General features: G+C 33.2%; 1 pseudogene; it reads left to right on the top strand.

Moving 5' to 3' along the window:
* Nucleotides 1-3,419: 3,419 nt before the first annotated feature.
* On the top strand, nucleotides 3,420-6,092 carry LOC122147456 (annotated as a pseudogene).
* Nucleotides 6,093-9,086: the final 2,994 nt, after the last annotated feature.

The following is a 9,086-nucleotide window of genomic DNA, read 5'->3' as shown; positions in this document are numbered from 1 at the left end:
TTAATGCTCGCAAATAGATTTAATATGCACAAGTTATTCTTTGATCACACAACAATCCACATAAATAATATTTTCCATATTTGCTAATAGCTTATTATAGTAAAAATGGTTAAATAAAACAACCCAATTTGCCGGGTAAAATTAACCCAACATGTGTTCTGTCCTATATTTACCCAGTCCTTGGGTTAAAAAAATACCCAAACTGGGTTAAAAACAGTATATAGTGCAAAATTTGGTTGCATATGTTACTGATTATTGAGGGTTGTACAATTATGTTAAACACTATTAACAGATTAAATATTTGTGTCCCCAGTGATGTCAAACATGTTCAAGATCTTTTTGAAATCTGAACACCTGAATGTTAAAAAGGAATCCAGAAGCCTTAAACTCTTTCAGGTTGATGGTTTTGCTACCGTCCATGTCCAACAGTTCAAAGACAGGGAGGAAATGGTGACAGATAAAAGTCTCTTCCACATCATGCTACTTACACATACACATTTCAGCACATGTGACATTCATCACAACCAAGCTTATCCTCTCATAAAACAATAATAATGATAAAGCCAGAGGAAATTTGGCAGTAAATGGGGTTTTTCCTGCAGCATCAAACAGAGGAAGTGACTTTTTGCTCAGATATTGTGAGCCCTGTAAGGTTGTGGTATAGTGTGGAGGGGCTGTTTTTGATGTGGTCATGTTTTGTAAGAGAATGTCGTACTTCACTACTGAGGAGAATGCAGACCATCATATAAAACTCCTTAAAGCCAATTTCTCCTTCAGCATCCCAATCCAGCATGTCAAATGTCAGCATTATGTGTTTTTTCCCCATTGTTGTCACATGCTTCATGAAACGGTAAAATTGAACGTCAGAGGAAGGGAAAAGAAAAGCACAACAGTTATTCCAAACAACTGAAATTCCACTGTAATGTATCCGCCTATTACAAATGAATTAAAAAATTCATAAAAAAGATTGATAAAAAATTACAGATTTGTCAATTGTACTCATGTTATTGTAAGTTAAAGAGGAAATGTGAATTAACAATTATTAGTGTGTTTTACCATTCAGTGTGTTTTTTTTTTTTTCTCGTGAAAATCCAGCAGACAAAAATAATCATAAATTATTTTAGGGTTAGTCAGTGAAAGAAGACAGTGAAACTTGTTTAAATTCAGATATTCGTAGAAAACGCCCGTTTTAAACTTAATTTTGCTCTTTTGACTGAAATAATGTTAACCGCTTCCACTGTCAATCTACAATTAATTCTGTTACCATGGTAATGAGGCACTTTCCACAGGTCCGCGTTTATGGCTTTCGTATTGGCGCACACCAAACGTTTTTTCCGGTAAATACGCTGTAAACAATATTCACCAATTTCAATTTAAAGACTTAAATTCAGTTGCTGCCTTAAAATTTTAACTATAATCAACTTGGTTGTATAAGTCTTAAATTAAATTGAACTGACTTAAAAAAAAAAAATGAGTTGAATCTCATATAGCCTAACCTATAAAAAAAAAACTTGATACAATTTATGATGTGACTTAGGCTACACGGTTTTTTTTTTTTTTTTTTACAAATTACATATTTTGAAAATGTTTGAAATGCTGGTGGTTTGCCAGAAATCTCAAACATCTATGGCCGTCACAACTAGGCTACTTCAAAGCTTCAGGCCTTTACAAATGCTAGTTTATTTAATTCAAAATTGTGGTGCTCATAATTAAGTCACTTTAGTCATTCTTCATGTCTGTTTGTTGTTGGCTGTGCTGCATTATCACACTCCATTGGAAAACTGAAGCGCATTTCTGCACCGCTGCAGGTCCATTCGCACCTGGATGCATATTTCTGAACATATCTGAAAATATTCAAAGTATCTGTTGTAGTTTTTTATTATATTTACTTTTGGTAAGCAATGTTGTATTCACTTCATCTCCTTTGTACTATGAATGTGATAGCATAAATGCACGTGCCCTTGGAAATGAATTGTAAACAAGAGGTGATTTGGTCTTGTGGTTTTATTCAGCTCGTCTGGATTATAATATTACTATTTCAGTACGACCTTTAACTGGACTCCTATAGAATTGTTTGTGTTTATTATTGGTAAAAATTACAATGTTTTGCAGGTTTTATAACATCTACTGAGAGTTCTGTTTTCTTTCTTTCTTTCATTCTTTTTTCTACGTTATCTGGGCATCTTTTAAAACACTTCATGTGTTAGGCTGAAAAGTGTCATCAGTATTTACTGTGAAATTTCTTAACAGTAATATTAAAGTACAAATCACTAAATGTCATTATCTGAGAGAAATTAGGGGAATAACTGAATTGGAAAAACCAACAGATAGTCAGGACAAGCAAATCAAAGACAGTAACACAACCAGGTAAATCATCCTCTGGCTTTCAGATGAGAACTTGTGGCAAAATACCCAAGGCTTTGAAAACAAACATTGACTTAATATCTTTCCTGCCCTTCAGACTGAATTCTTCACATAGTACACATTGGAAACCAATTAGCAATTTCATATATTATGTTTTCCTGCCCAAATATAATACAATCCAGTAAAGAATCATATTGTTCTGAATGGGCTGTACGATTGTATATAAATAGCCCGATATTAGAGAAGAGAAAGGACAGTGAGAAGGCCCAGTGGAAGTGAGATAATTAGTGATGATATCTGAGAAACAGCTTAGGTTCTGGAGTTTGCTCATGCAGGGTTTGAAGTTCCTCTATAACCTGCATTGGACTTTTCCTGGCCAAAAAGTCCAACATGAGACGTTACTTATAAGCTTGCACACTAAACACAACAACAAATCAACGTCAATCTGGTTGTGGAGGTTAATCTCTGGATTTTTGAGTGATCAAGGGTAAGTCACTTATCTCATTTTATAATGTCATGAAAAGAACCACTCAATTATTTGTATATTATATATATATATATATATATATATATATATATATACACACACATATATTCATTAATAAGTCATTTTAAAACAACATCAAAAATTTATTTAATATCAAAATGTATAAAATACCTATGGTAGTTTAGACATGGTCATTAAAAAAAAAATCAAATTTTAAGGACAATTTTGTACAGCCTAGGTTACCACTTACTGCATAGGCCCAATAATAAGTAAGATTATTAACATGACATGAAAACTGGCAATTGTATGCATGCATAAACAAGTGAAGTATGATTTACCAGTTTAACAAATAAATTAACTTGATACAACGTTTTCATGTCTCTTTTAGAAGTTGATAAGTCTATTCATTTTGCTTTCCTAAATGCACAACTATATGTTTTAGCTGCTAACTATTCTTTGCATTTTGTATTGATTTTTCACTTTATGTAAGAACCTGGAGCCACAGCTGAGAACCAATGATTAAGCATATAATTGCAGTCTAAACTTTTCTCTTTTTTCCCACCAACAGATGTTTTTTCTCTTATTGAGTACATTGTTGTTTCTCCAGTCCTCTGCTGATGGATCCATCAAAACAGAAGAGAGCTACTGGACACTTAAACCAAATGGTTTGTTCTTTTGTCTGAATCATGTCTAAAGAACTGTTTTCTATGTAAAATATCTGCAAAAAATACTTATAAACTGCTATAATTTATTTAATTTATATTGGGGCTTGTATTGTTATATTTGCACTTCTCATTTGTTTTTCAATTGTCTGTCATCAGTGCTTGTGGTGAATGTCAATGTAGGTGAAGATGTAAACGTGCCACTTATCTGTGGAGAAGCGTATGAAGGGGAAAATATTACATGGACCAGAAATGATGAAAATCTGGAGGCTCAAGTAAACAGGATCGTCGTCACAGTAGAGGGGTGGATGGGGGGAAACTACTCGTGTTTCAATAGTGAGGGATCCTACCTAAACCACACACTGGTGCTGGCTCAGTGGACCTTCAGGAAGTTTATCAAGAATACTCCTAAGAAAGGTACAACCCTCTTTTACCCAGTATAAAATTGTCGAGTTATTAATTTGAAAAATTAAAAAAATGTTAAATAGTTTCAAGACTTCATCAATGAAACATTTTTACACTAAAGTTTCTATTTCTACCATGCAGTTTTAAAAATAATGGGGGCAGTAAGATTTGTAAAAAAAAAAAAAAAATGCTTATCAAGGCATTACTTATTTTAGCAAAAATAGAGTAAAAACAGTAAAATTGTGAAATATTATTACAATAGAAATGTTATCTATTTTAATGTATTTTAATTAATTTTAAACAGTGATTACTCCAATCTTCAGTATCACATGATCCTTCAGAAATCATTTAATATGCCAATTTGGTGCTCAAATACATTTCCTATTAACGTATACAGCGTTGACAATGTTGCTTAGTAATTTTTTTATTTTTATTTTTGGAAAAAAAAAAAAAATCTTGATTATTTGAATATAATGTTCAAAAGAACAGCAATTATTTGGATTTTAAATCTTTTGTAACATTATAAATTACATATATAAATATATAAGTCTGTGTTGTCACTTTTGATCAATTTACTGAGTAAAAGTAATCATTTCTTAATAATAATAATAACAATAATAATAAATTGACCCTAAATATATATATATATATATATATAATATATATATCTATATATATATATATATATATATATATATATATATATATATATATATTTGTTTATTTATTTTATTAAATTTGGTTTCATAATTGTATTATATAATTATTTTATTTCATTATCATTAATTTTATTTTTTAATTTATTGTATTACCAAACAAGGTTACATCGATTGTTCAACAAATAACTATGGAGGTTCCTTCAAATGTGATTGGACATGGGATGCAAATAGGAATGGCCATGTTGCTCATATCAAAGCCACACGGTAAGTTTCTTCATCTTACCTTAGGTTCTGCAATCTGACCTCTGCAACGATGTGAGGGGTGTGAAAAAAAAAATAAATATATAAATAACTTGACTGATCCTGTTCCAGCCCTGGTGGAAGCAACATCAGCTGCAGTCTGGATTCCAGTAGGAATATCACATGCTTAGACCATGACTATTGTCCCTATGCAGAGGAGGTAGAGCGCATCAACCATGACCATATACTTCAGAAGCAGCTTTGTTGTTGAATCCTACAATACAAAGTTCTACATCATGGATATCGGTGAGCTCTCAAAAATCGCTAAGATGGGGTCTTAGAATACTGAATTAGAATGCTGCTCATTTGAATATGAAATGATCTTTTTCTGCACTTCTTAGTGAGGCCTGATATGGTGCCTATTAGTAGGATCAATAAAACATCTGTAGAGGTCAAATATCCACACTCCTGGAGCACACCATCATCCTACTTCCCTCTCATGTTCCAAGTGAAAGAGATTCGCTGTCGGAAACATGACAATTGTGACTGCTCCAAACCGTACTCACAAGAGGTAACCCCACACACTACTGGTCAAAAGAATGTTTGGAATAATTACATTTGAAATAATCAGGGTGTACTTATTTAACCAAAAATACAATAACAGTAATATTGTGAAAATTATTAGAATCATTACAAATTATTTTCAATTTTAGTATATTTTAAAATGTAATTTATTTCTGTGAAGGCAAGACTTCCATTTTAACAATTGAAAGTATTATTATTTTTAGTTAGACTTGAAAATATATTAATATTTGTTTTGCTCAGATTTTCTTCACACAAAGTCACCAGCTGCCAGTGACAAAAGGGATGACGGTGTGTGTGAGAGCGAGGGATGAATTCTGTAATTCCTCATGGGGTGACTGGAACCAGTACAAGTATGTGTATTTAAGATTTGTTAAATTTCTTAGCAAAACATTAATTTGCTTTACCACCATTAAAATTGTCTTATTGCTTTATTAATGTGTTTTTTCTTCACACATTATAATAAAAAATTTCTCTGTTCATTTTTAGATGCACAAACAGAAAAAACAACAAGCAGAGGAGACGAGACCTAAAGTTAAAGATGCTATAATTTATTATGCATCTTTAAAAAAAATTAATTTTAAACATTATGATGCTTTCTGTGGTTATGAACATTGACTGACTCTGTTAGACCTTCTTTGGTCATACACTATGTAATTAAATACAAACACATAGTATGTGTTCTTGTAATAATGTATTTATCTATTTATCTATACATGTTATAATAGAAATGAATAACACTATCATGCTCTTAAATGAATTATTTATAACTGTAGTACATTTTGATTGTGTTACATGTATTTATTATGATTTCAATGTTTCTGATGTCTTTACTTGATTATATAAGATATAAAACATCAATACTCTCATAATTCAGTTTGTCTTGATTGCATGTTTAAATTTAAGAAATTTGAAAATTTCATGCCATGTCTCACCAAGTGTGAGCTATAATGTAGTGTGTAGTTTGCTAAATAACACACACATTGAAAGGTTTGGACTTTGTTGGGGTCCTAATTATGTGCAAATGTTTTTCTTTCTTTCTTTGTAGATCACACATAAGACTGCCCAAGACAGGAATTACTGTCACATCTCAATGTGGAGCAAAGCGACTTGCTATTCCACCCATGTCAACAGAGTTCGGGCATCAAATCAAAAGAACCACCTAAACCAATTTATCAATGATTGTTCAAGTGTTGTGTGAAAACAAGTCCTCTATTGAAGTCTGGGGGAAAAACACATGTGAAACACACCATGAGTGACACTTAACCACCATGACTTGCCAATTGTAAAAAACACAAGTGCTGGGTTTTTTGGAAATGACACAATTGGTGCAACACTGACTTTTGAGGAACTAGCCCAAACAAACCAGCCATTCATTAATTAAAGCTAGTAAATAATAAAAAGAGCATAAAAAATAAGAAAATGAAAGGGAAACTCCAATAACTGATCTGATCAGCTGTGATCTGAACTCTACTAATCACAAACCAGACAATTAATAAGCAATTAAGCAAAAAAAAAAAAAAAAAAAAAAAAAAGATTTTTTTCAGGACAAGTGTGACATAAAAACTTTGATCTGGTGGGCATTTCCTCAACAATCATTATGAGAAACAGTGAATAGGGTACAGATTGCTGACCTACTTATGAAAGATAGAGACTAAAAGAGAATATTGGCTCACTCCCTCTGGGACATGTGCTGTTGAAGGCTGATAGAAACCTCTACATGCTTATAATTAAATGATTTACAGTCTGTATGTAGCAGACACACAGTGTTAATAAAATATGTAATTAAATACATGTGACCTATTGTAGGTTACCTTACCACAAGACAGCTGATTTGGGACTGCTGTTGTGGGTTAACATGTGACCTATTGTATTTCATTACTGAATGGACATTTACTGTATATTCCCTGAATGCTACATCATACTCTGTAAATGATGCTTAATCATATGTTTATACAGGAGGGAAGTTCATTTTTTTTTTTTTTTTTTTTAAATTAACAATAATTATATTTTATCATTAGAAACACTATCTACTGTGACTAAAGAGCTTACACATACTGGTGGATTAACCATTACAGAAATATAAAAAATGATTTTGATAATCACCAATACTGTTAAGGGCAGCTGTGGCACAGCTTTACATTATGTGGTGGTGGTGGTCTAATAAATACAATTGTTAAGCACTGTAGGTGTAGCCTGACCTCTCTCTCACGCCAAACAGGCGAGAGGGAGAGAGAGATGTGAAGAGGCAGTATTACAGATAGATAGCCTAATTATCAAGTCGATTATCATTTTTTGTATTATTCACACAGCCCTGTGAACTGGTTCATTACAGCGGTCTTAATCTTTATAGCACCGTTTGCCATTGTGAAGGCTGAGTCGTCTGCTCTGACTCCTTATCATTCCACCTCTACAACCCCCTCTCTTTCTTTCAGTTTCCAGCGTGTGCTGTGCCCTCATGATGCCACGGGCGCTCGCTAATCCGCCTCTCCGCGGCGCACATGCTCAGTACCGATCACTGTGGCAATCTGTAATGCTGCGGGATGATGTGATACGAGTCGCGGTGCCCGCGTCGGTAGGAATGCCCATTTCCCTGAGACCGCCACACCACTCCATTCATTCCTCCGTCAACAATGGTTGACATCCGACAGAAGAATAAAGATCGGACATCGTAGTCACGAGCACTTGCGAGAGTCATAATCGTGTAATTTGAATGTTTTATTTTGTCTCCGTTAAATTGCGGTTCATTTAGCGGCGGTATCCGGACATGCCTTATCCGAGGTCACTACAGTTCATAGCAGCATCTCTAGAGAGATAGAGAGAGATAGCCGCGTGCTGCATATAGCCTTCATCCAAATGTTATATATAACGTGCGACTTTGACTATTTTCCGTGCAGGTTTTTCTGTTATTAAAAGACGTTTAAAACCGGGTTATCACAAACGTGCTAAAGCAGCATCCGCGTCAATTGGTAACTTTTACAGACAACAACAATACAACATATAACTCACCGTTTGTTGTTTTTATTTACTTAAATATGACGGAAAATTAATTATTTTTTTGTAGACGCGCTTATTTATAGGTACTGCAACAGTGCGATCAGCCAGTCACACACAATGAATTTTCAATGAGCTTGGTTTACTGTAGACCATTTCGACAGTTTCAGATTAGAAAAATACATTATCAGGGTGCGAAATGTCAGGGGTAAGGGTCGAGGGCTTAGCTATTTTATTTAATTTAATTTTTTATTTTTTTTATAAAGCACTTTTTTTTTGGGAAGAGAGAAGCCTTTTTTTTTCTTTTTTCTTTTTTTTTCTTTTTTTTCTGTTTTCTTTTTTTTCTTTTTTTTTTTTTTTTTTTTTGACAAAAAATTAGACGTTTTTAAGGGATTTGAAATGTTTCATTAATCACAAAAGTTAGTGTAGGTATCACTCTTATCAAAATCTTACGAGGAGTACCATAGCAACAATAGGCTGGCGAAGCATTTCCTAATCATCCGGCCGCTAAAAGTTAATTTACAAACGAATTTACAAAAAAATTAACTCCTCCGTCAGAAGTATTGTATACTTAGCACACTGAGTGCAAAACAGATGCACTTGCATTTAGCATTATGTAACTGTTTTGCGTATAAGGCTGCTGCTTATAGTTTTGTGGAAACTTGGTAGGTTATGGGTTATACATTATTTTAG

Source organism: Cyprinus carpio, chromosome A14, assembly GCF_018340385.1.
Source record: "Cyprinus carpio isolate SPL01 chromosome A14, ASM1834038v1, whole genome shotgun sequence".
Lineage (NCBI taxonomy): Eukaryota > Metazoa > Chordata > Actinopteri > Cypriniformes > Cyprinidae > Cyprinus > Cyprinus carpio.
The sequence above is the reverse complement of the archived record's forward strand: the minus strand, read 5'-3'. Positions and strand labels throughout refer to the sequence as shown.